Source organism: Hoplias malabaricus, chromosome 6 (assembly GCF_029633855.1).
Source record: "Hoplias malabaricus isolate fHopMal1 chromosome 6, fHopMal1.hap1, whole genome shotgun sequence".
NCBI lineage: Eukaryota > Metazoa > Chordata > Actinopteri > Characiformes > Erythrinidae > Hoplias > Hoplias malabaricus.
The window spans coordinates 51,550,293-51,560,283 of record NC_089805.1 but is presented as its reverse complement, the minus strand read 5'-3'; the positions used below and the strand labels follow the sequence as shown (position 1 = coordinate 51,560,283).

At 37.5% G+C, this 9,991-nt stretch overlaps 1 protein-coding gene across 1 annotated transcript in view; it reads left to right on the top strand.

Moving 5' to 3' along the window:
• Positions 1–324: 324 nt before the first annotated feature.
• The window catches only part of LOC136699927 (stonustoxin subunit alpha-like), a 52,318-nt gene continuing 42,651 nt past the window's right edge, over positions 325–9,991 (top strand). The window contains exon 1 of the mRNA XM_066674995.1: positions 325–378. The gene's annotated coding sequence lies outside the window, so the exon portion shown is untranslated. The remainder of the gene's footprint in view (positions 379–9,991) is intronic.

The following is a 9,991-nucleotide window of genomic DNA, read 5'->3' as shown; positions in this document are numbered from 1 at the left end:
TACTTTCATCCTGTTCTTCAGCGTCCCAACTTGGATTGGAATTGAGGTTGTACACTGGATGAGTGCCCCTGTGTGGTCAGTTGAGCTGAGAGAATGGACTGTCAATGTAGAAATAAAGAAGTGGTCATAATTTTATGGCTGAACAATGTACCAAATATTTAAAATTTAAATCACCCAAATTGCTGACCTATTACTTCTCCCAGCCCACCATAATATAGCAGGCTACAACAAGCCCTGTTGACGTCACTACATCCTCTCCCTGGAGGTATGCAGCCTGACCCTTCCTTCAGAGACTGTCTAATCCAGTCCAAACCGGAATTTAAAAACAAAAGTAGCAGGGCTGCTGTTTGTGAAGATCAGGAGCAGAGAGAAACAAAGGTAAACTTAATATTTTACTACTGACCTGATGTTTAAACGTGTGTGTGTGTGTGTGTTTGTGCATGTCTTTATATTTGTGAGGAACAGACGTATTAAATATAATTTAGTAATGAACTACATTAATCTTTATTTGTTTGGAAGTTCCACACAAGCAACAAAAATAGCAAGAGCACCTGTGCATGTGTGTGTGTGTGTCTTCATATATTTGTGTCCTCAAGTATAGGAGTATCTCACATTTTATGGTAATGTCAGGATAATTTTTCATGTAATGATTTTTTTACTTTACTTTTTTGTACTTTAATGTGAACACTGAAAGTTTCTAAAAATAAATGATGTATGTTTGTTTAGTGAGGTTAAGTTTAGAGTTAAGTAGGAAATGTATTAGTAAACCACATTTAAAATCAGTGCTGTACATAAAAGGACAATACAAACACACAGCACATTGACTTTAAGACAAAAACAAAGACCAACTCAATCAAAGAGAAGAGTTGAAAGCTAAGCCATATAAAGTAGGAACAAAATGCAGACCTAACATACAAGGAAAGGCTGCTAGTCTATTAAAATGATATTAGTCCATTAAAACCCCAATTAACTCTCATCTACATTAAAATGTGAGACATTAGTCCATTAAAACCCCAATAAACACTCCTCTACACTAGAATAGGAGATATCAGTCCATAAAAAACCCAATAAACATTAATCTACATTAAAACAGGAGATATTAGTCCATTAAAACCCCAATTAACTCTCATCTACACTAAAAGAAGGACTAATGTCTCATTAAAACCCCAATAAACACTCATCTATACTAAAACAGTGGATTTTAGTCCATAAAATAACCCAATAAATACTCATCTACACTAAAACAGGAGATATTAGACCATAAAAACCTCAATTAACATTCATCTACATTAAAACAGGAGATATTAGTCCATTAAATCCCCAATTAACTCTCATCTACACTAAAAGAAGGACTAATGTCTCATTAAAACCCCAATAAACACTCATCTATACTAAAACAGTGGATTTTAGTCCATAAAATCCCCAATAAACACTCATCTACACTAAAACAGGATATATTAGTCCATAAAATAACCGAATACACATTAATCTACATTAAAACAGGACATATTAGTCCATTAAAACCCCAATTAACTCTCATCTACACTAAAACAGGAGATATTAGTCCCTTAAAACCCCAATAAACATTAATCTACACTAAAACAGGAGATAGTAGTCCATAAAAACACCAATAAACACTCATCTACACTAAAACAGGAGATTTTAGTCCATTAAAACCCCAATAAACACTCAGCTACACTAAAACAGGAGACATTAATCATAAAAACACCAATAAACACTCATCTACACTAAAACAGGAGATTAGTCCATAAAATAACCAAATAAACACTAATCTACACTAAAACAGGAGGTATTAGTCCATAAAATAACCCAATAAACATTAATCTACATTAAACATGAGTTATTAGTCCATTAAAACCCGACTTAACTCTCATCTACACTAAAACATGGACTAATGTCTCATTAAAACTCCATTAAACACTCATCTACACTAAAACAGGAGATATTAGTCCATTAAAACCCCAATAAACACTAATCTACACTACAACAGGAGATATTAGTCCATAAAAACCCCAATAAACACTCATCTACACTGAAACAGGAGATTTTAGTCCATAAAATAACCAAATAAACACTCATCTACAGTAAAAAAGGAGATATTAGTCCATTAAAACCCCAATAAACATTCATCTACACTAAAACAGGAGACATTAGTCCATAAAAGCCCAAATAAACACTTATCTACACTAAAGCAGGAGATATTAGTCCATAAACCCCCCAATAAACACTCATCTACATTAAAACAGGAGATATTAGTCCATAAAATAACCCAATAAACACTCATCTACACCAAAACAGGAGATATTAGTCCATTAAAACCCCAATAAACACTCATCTACACAAAAACAGGAGACATTAGTCCATAAAAACACCAATATACACTCATCTACACTAAAACAGGAGATATTAGTCCATAAAATAACCAAATAAACACTCATCTACACTAAAACAGGAGATATTAGTCCATTAAAACCCCAATAAACACTCATCTACACTAAAACAGGAGACATTAGTCCATAAAAACACCAATAAACACTCATCTACACTAAAACAGGAGATATTAGTCCATTAAAACCCCAATAAACATAAAACAGGACATGTTTGTGCCTGTAAGAGACTCCACATTATTTTACTGCATCCTCTTCCTGGCAGTCTGGAACCTGCCATTTCCCATGGAGTGCGTCCTGTCCAAACCAGATTTCACAAACTAAAATAAAAAGGGCTGCTATGTTTGAAGATCAGGAGCATAGGAAAAACCGATAAACTCAACATTTAGATATCTGTGTGTGTGTTGAGAGTGTGTTTGATGTGTTCTGTGTATATTTTTGATTGACTTATGGGAAAGTATAGCAAGGAATTTTATGATTTGGACTTTATTTTACAAAATTATTACTGTTTAATTAAAAATTACTAACACTGCAGTGACGCTGATGTGGTGGTGGTGTGTTAGTGTGGGCTGAGAATAATCAACCAACCAAAAAAAATACAAAAAAAAAAAACAGCATCCTGTGGGCACTGATGAAGGACTAGAGGATACTAACACAGCAACATTTGAGTTATTGTCTTTGACTTTACATCTAGAAATTGGACCAACAAGAGCGGTGTATCCAGTAGAGTGAACAGTGAGTGGACACAGCAGCACTGATATGTCTGATTCTCTTACACCTGTACAATACACACTAACAACACCACCACCATATCAGCGTCACTGCAGTGCTGACAATCATACATCACCCAAATAATACCTGCTCTGTGGGGGTCCAGATCACTGAAGAACAGCACAAAAGGTGGATAAAAAACTAAGCAGAAAAACAGATAGACTACAGCCTGTATCTGTAAATATCTTAAAAAGTGCAAGTGTATGGTCAGTTGAGCTGATAAAATGGACGAAAAATGTAGACACAAGAAGGTGCATTTAATGTTATGGCTAATCAGGGTGTGTGTGTGTGTGTATCTATTTATCTATCTACACATACACAAACATACTTAACATAATTAATTAAATAAATGAGGCATTTTTGAATGTCTGCCTTGAGTACAGACATTGGTTGATGTAAATCATCTCAAAAAATTGTATTAATTGAAATTAATATTAAACGACTACTAATATACATATCTGTAGGTACAGTTAACAAAGTCTGAGGTCATGGATTCAGTTTACAAAACAGGGAATATGGATTACAAATCAATGGCTACAGTTTATAAACTGAGAGATGGATAACTGTGGGGACATTTGGTAATGTTGTCTCAGGCCGGGATCCAACGGTGGAGAGTAGGTTTTAAATGGTGATGTGTAAACCCTGCAGAGTGCTTTTTGTTCTGACATGCATGATTTGGCCCATGTGTGGATGGATACAATTTTGCTAGCTGGGTATGAACCAAGATGTTGGGACACAGCCTTTTCTAAGATCTTAGATATAAATGTCAGGTTAGAAATAGACAAATCAGTTGCATCAAGATCTCTTAAAAGGGGACTAATTGTAACTGGTAGTAAATCTTTGAGTATTTTGAGGGAATTGCATTGTGTGCAAATTGTACAATTTAGTTGTACAATCTAGTTGTACAATTTTTTGTACAATTTAAATTGTACAAAGACTAGTTCTAGCTGTGGGAGTGGGTACAAATTTCCAGCCTTTCTTCTAAAACTACATTGTTTTATATCAGTCACATTTAGATGACAGCTAAGTCAGATTAAATATTGTGGGTTGAATTTGTTGTGTAATATTTTAGATTTTATTATTAAAAATTCCATAAAAACTTCACTAGTATTAAGGTACAGGTCATTGTACCGTGAGGTCGGTCCTATCCTTTTCATTTTAAGTGACGCCACATTATCTGAAATACAGTACCAGCCAAAGTTCGCACACATCCGCTAATTAGTGATTGTATAGAGCTGTGTACCAACCCCTACCCCTGCACAACCCCAGTTAAGGTCTCAAACACATTAAAAAGGGAGCAGTTCTACAAAATAACTCTCAATGAGGCCACAGCTTTTCACCAGGTGATGACCTCATGAAGCTGACTTAAAGAACAGCAAGAGTGTGCAAAGCTGTCATCAAAGAAGGGCTACTGTGAAGAGTCTAAAGTATAAAACAAATTCTGGTTTGTTTGACACTTTATCTGTTTACTACATATTCCCATAGTTTTAATGTCTTCCACATTAATTTACAATGTAGAAAAAAAAAGTAAAACCATTGAATGAGAAGACATTTGACTGATATTGTAGATGCAAAGGTATTTTCTAAATAATCAGTTAGTACATTTAGCTCCTTTGGGACTAATGGAGTGCAAACTGGGGTTGATAGTTTTTGGAGGTTTTCTATAAACTGTAGGGTGGTAGATGGTTTTATTTAGCTCTTTGTAGTGCAAGGGGATGTACATATATTATGACTAAGACGTAGCTCATATGAAATCTCGTTGAACTTCTGCCGGCTGGCTGTGGTTATTTCAATACCCCGCGGACGTCAGGTCGGGGAGGAGGAACGGCGACAATTTTTAAAAATAATTTTAAATGTAAACAGCACGCTGTATCACCTTCATTTTCCAGTTTTGAAGTCACTTTATTTGAGGTGGGCCGCTCTGACCCGGTGCTGTGTGCTGTCATCTATCGGCCCCCTAAATACAATAAGGATTTCATAAATGACTTTTCTGATTTTTTGGCGGGACATATGCCGAAATATGATCGCATCCTTATCGTCGGGGACTTTAACATTCACGTCTGCTGTCCAGATAAACTGCTGGTGAAGGACTTTGTAAACATCATTGATTCTTTTAATTTAGTGCAGTATGTGTCTGGGCCCACACATGAACATGGACATACCTTAGACCTTGTTCTGTCTTTTGAGTTGTCTGTGTTTAATTTAGAGATCCATGATAGTGGGTTTTCTGATCACATGCCTGTTTTATTTGATGTTGCTTTATCCTGTGCTGCTTTTAAACCTTGCGCTCCTGCTCGGCTTGGTCGGAGTTTTAACTCTTTCACTGCCAGTCAGTTCACCTGCGCTTTCGACCAGCTTTGTTCTCCTCCTGACTCAGCCTCTGTTAATACGGAGGACCTTAGCTCCTGGTTTCACTCCTCCTGCCGAACCATACTGGACTCAGTGGCTCCTTTAAGAACTAAACAGCCCAAAGTTAAACCTGAGCCCTGGTTCAATGACCGAGCGTGTGCAGCAAAGCAGAAGTGTCGCAGAGCTGAACGCCGATGGAAAAAGGATAAGCTGCAGGTTTCATTTCAAATGTTAAAAGACTGCTGGCATTCTTACCACAGCACCATCGAAGAGGTTAAGAGAGAACACTTGTCAAATATTATTATGGCAAATTGTCATATGCCACGTGTGTTATTTAAAACCATTGACTCTGTTCTTAAGGCCCCTCAGCCAGTCTGTTTGGAAGCATCTCCTGACATATGTAATGACTTTCTGCACTTTTTTATTGATAAGATTGTTACTGCAAGAGCTCTTATCACAGCTCCTGCTGTTGACCCCTCTGACTCTGCCCCTTGCTTGGCTGTGTTTGATAGGTTTGAGCCAGTGACTCTGTCGCACTTGGAGGATGTGGTGGGCCATTTAAAGCCCTCAGGTTCTCCTTGTGATGTTTTGCCTCCTCACTTTCTAAATAAGATTTTTTCATACTATAGGGCAGCAGGTTCTGGCCATTATTAACAGCAGTCTGTCTTGTGGTGCTGTTCCTGTGAGTTTTAAACATGCTGTAGTACAACCCTTGCTCAAGAAACCTGGCCTCAACCATACGGTATTGGCTAATTATAGGCCTATTTCCAAGCTGCCTATTATTTTAAAGATCTTGGAGAAAGTTTTTTATGCTCAACTGAAATTATTTTTGGATGAGCATAATATCCTGGAGGTTTTTCAGTCTGGTTTTAAAACCTTGCATAGTACAGAGTCAGCGTTGCTTAGGGATTTCAATGACATTCTCCTGGCCAATGATTCTGGGAACCATGCAATTCTTGTCCTGCTGGATCTAACAGCTGCTTTTGACACAGTGGATCACAACATTTTAGTTTCCCACTTGCAGCATCTAGTCGGCATTTGCGGTAGTGCGTTGGAATGGTTTAGGTCCTATCTGACGGACAGAACTTTGTGTGTGAGTTTTGCTGGCTCAGAATCCTCCTCAGCTCCCCTATCATATGGAGTTCCACAGGGCTCAATCTTAGGACCCCTCCTTTTCTCACTTTATCTGCTCCCATTAGGCTCCATCTTGAGAAAACATGGCATTGAGTTCCACTGTTATGCTGACGACAGCCAGATATATGTCCCTTTGAAGAAGAAAGATGCTTTCTCGATTAAACCACTTTTGTTATGTCTCAATGACATTAAAGACTGGATGGCTTTAAATTTTTTACATTTTAACGAAAACAAAACAGAAGTGATGGTGTTTGGTCCCAGTGGTCCCTGTGAAGCCCCTCCAGTTGATTTGGGCCCCTTGACTTTGTATGTGAAGCCAACTATCTTAAATTTGGGTTTTAAGATGGACAGTGATTTTAAATTGGACCGCCAAATAAGCACAGTAGTTAGGTCCAACTTTTTCCACCTGAGGCAGCTGGCAAATGTGAAGCCATTTCTCACACATGAGCACTTTCAAACAGTAATCCATGCCTTCATTACATCCCGGCTGGATTACTGTAATGCACTGTATTTTGGAGTCAGCCAGTCCTCCCTCAGACGTCTCCAATTGGTACAAAATGCTGCTGCCCGACTTTTAACGGGCTTGTGTAAGAGGGAACACATAACTCCCATTCTGGCCTCTCTCCACTGGCTGCCTGTGCATTTTGGAGTACATTTTAAGATTCTCTTATTTGTTTTTAAATCTTTAAATGGACTCGCCCCACCTTACCTCACTGGGCTGCTACATCCCTGAGCTGCCACGTCTCTGCTCGGTGCCTCAGGTCAGCTGATCAGCTGCTCCTGGAGGTGCCGAGGTCAAAACGTAAGCTCACAGGAGATAGAGCCTTTTCAATTGCTGCGCCGAAACTGTGGAATAGCCTACCATTAGAGATTAGGCAGGCTTCTTCACTTTCGATTTTTAAAACTTATTTTAAAACCCATTTTTATTCCTTGGCTTTTAACCCACAATGAGACATTTGTTTTGTTTTATTAGTTTTGTTTTTATTTAAGTTATTTATTTTTCCTTATTGGTCATTTTATTTTATTTTGTTTTATAAACATCTTTTGTACAGCACTTTGTTTTAGCTGTTGGCGTTTTAAAGTGCTCTATAAATAATGTTGAGTTGAGTTAAGACCCAGTGTCAAAACTACATCTAAACCTAGACTTAGGTCTAAACCCAACTTCACCCAGCTCACACTTTACAACACATACAGGACTTACTGCACAGAATTTTCATTTGTCACTTTATTTTTTGAACTGCATTAATTTGCACATTCAAATGCACATTATGCACTTTAACTCACATCTGTATGCCATAAGGCGAGGCAAGGCAAGTTTATTTATTGGGCACCTTTCATACACAATGGCAATTCAAAGTGCTTTACAGAGCGATACAGAAAGGTTACAGTAGAATTTAAAAAGTAAAAAAAAAAAATAATAACAGTTAGAAAGTATAAAACAGAATTAAAACAGAATATATAATTTAAATAAATAAACAAAATGATTAAAAGGTATTCATTCAGTAACATTTAAAACAGTAATAAAAAAATGGACAGTTATTAAAATGGTACAAGAAATAAAATAAGTATATCTACATTTTTATTTAGTCTAAGTGCAGTGCTACTCAAATGCACAGGAGAACAGTCTTTAGTCTAGATTTGAAGGTAGTAATATTTGGGGCAATTTGGGTCTTCCAGGAGTCTGTTCCAGGTGCAGGCAGAATAGTGACTGAGAACTCCCTCCCCATGTGAGGTTCTGACCTGGGGCACCACTAGCTGACCAGTCCCGAGTGATCTGATGGGCCACAGGGTTCATACACTTCAAACAAATCTGAAAAATATTTTGGTCCGAGGCAGTTTATTGATTTATAAACAAATAACACTTTAAAATCAATCCTGTGTTTAATAGGGAGCCAGTGTCATGACCCAAGGACAGGAGTGATATGCTCGGTTCTCTTGGTTTTGGTAAGAGTTCTAGCTGCAGCGGCCCAGCTGTGCACTTTGGAAGTCCAGTAAAGAGACCATTGCAGTAGTCCAGCTATCACCTGATGACAGAGCTAAATAGATCTGAGTGTCATCTGCATAACTATGATAGGCTATTTTATCACTTTTAAGGATTTGTCCAAGTGGTAACATGTAGAGGTTAAACAGTAGATGCCCAAGAATTGATCCTTGTGGAACACCGCAGGTCAACCATGTTCGTTTTGAATTATAATTACCAATAGCAATAAAGTAGTCTCTATTCACTAGATATGACCTTAACCACCTGAGAACTGTTCCTGAAAGCCAAACCCAGTTCTCTAGTCTGTCTAAAAGGATGCTGTGATTGACAGTATCAAATGCAGCACTAAGATCGACAAGCACTAGCACAGATATTTTACCGCTATTTTTGTTCAGACAGATGTCATTTAGGATCTTTATGAGGGCAGTTTCTGTGCTGTGATGTGGCCGGAAGCCTGACAGGAAGTCATCCTAATAATAGTGTTCATCCAGAAATTTGCTGAGCTGAATAAAACAACTTTCTCAATAATTTTGCCTATGAATGGAAAATTAGATATTGGTCTGTATTTGTTCAGGAGAGTGCTGTCTAAATTGCTCTTTTTAAAGAGAGGTTTAAGTTTAGAGCTTGAGGGAAGGTCCCTGAAAGTAGAGACCCATTTATTATTTGCAGTATGTCCTCAGATAGACAACAGAACACTTCCTTCATAAAGTGCACTGGCAACACTTCTAATGTACATGTGGAAGGTTTTAGATGCTGGACAGTTTTCTCTAGAGTTTTCAAATCAATAGCAGTGAATTTGAGAGCTGTAGCTGAACAGATCTGCTGTCAAGAGACGTATCGAAGATCGCTTGCCAGATGTCAGGAATTTCATTGCTAAAGAAAGTTGCAAATTCATTAAATTTTTCCACAGAGAGTAGTTCAGGGTGGTGGTGGGTTTCTCAGCTGATCAGATATTGTGAAAAATGAGCGGGTGTTGTTAGAGCTTTTACTAATGATGTCAGAGAAGTAGGTTTGTCTGGCTTTTCTAACTTCCAATTTGTATTTTTGGAGTTTTTCTTTATAAATTTTCAAGTGAATGTGAAGTTTAGTGTGCTTCCATTTACGCTCAGTCTTTCTGTGCTTGTTTTTCTTGGAATTTACCCCCATGCTGCATCTCCATGGTGATTTCTTCTTACCAGATACAGTTTTTGTTTTCAGAGGGGCCAAACAGTCAGTAAGATTCAGAGCTTTGGAGCTAATTTCGCAAGAGCACTTTCAGAAGAGTGAGATATTATGCACTGTTTATATATATATATATATATATATATATATATATATATATATATCCATAAACAGCTCCTTCATGTTC